The 472-nt window shown below is 28.8% G+C and overlaps 1 protein-coding gene across 1 annotated transcript in view; it reads right to left on the bottom strand.

Moving 5' to 3' along the window:
- LOC106876593 (zinc finger protein 271) overlaps positions 1-472 on the bottom strand; it is a 21,733-nt gene that overhangs the window by 19,553 nt on the left and 1,708 nt on the right. The window lies entirely within an intron of this gene.

Raw genomic sequence — 472 nt, 5'->3', positions numbered from 1 at the left:
ATATATATATATATATATATATATATATATACATACATACACCCACACACACACAGAGTACATATATGGTATGATTAGCATTCACATATGCCACATACACACATATACACACATGCACAAACATTCGTTGCACAGCCTCACAAATGAGACGGAGTGATTTGAGAAACTTCGAAGTATTGTTAATCTCTTGTCATATTATTTACAAAGCTAAACCAGCAATAGATTTAAGAAGATAGATGATAGGATTTGTGGCATTCATTTTTGTTTAAAGTGAATTGATGGATAAAATTTTGGCAGCAGATCTGTAGACTTATCTCGCTTGAGACATATTCACAAACTCGCAAACTAATACCTATTCAGCCATTCGTATACATATACAGAGACTAACATTATGTCCGTCTGTGTTTGAAAATATGTATATATATATATATATATATATATATATATATATATATATATATATATATTTTCT

The sequence above is a fragment of the Octopus bimaculoides genome, chromosome 2 (assembly GCF_001194135.2).
Source record: "Octopus bimaculoides isolate UCB-OBI-ISO-001 chromosome 2, ASM119413v2, whole genome shotgun sequence".
In the NCBI taxonomy this organism is placed as follows: Eukaryota; Metazoa; Mollusca; class Cephalopoda; order Octopoda; family Octopodidae; genus Octopus; species Octopus bimaculoides.
The sequence above is the reverse complement of the archived record's forward strand: the minus strand, read 5'-3'. Positions and strand labels throughout refer to the sequence as shown.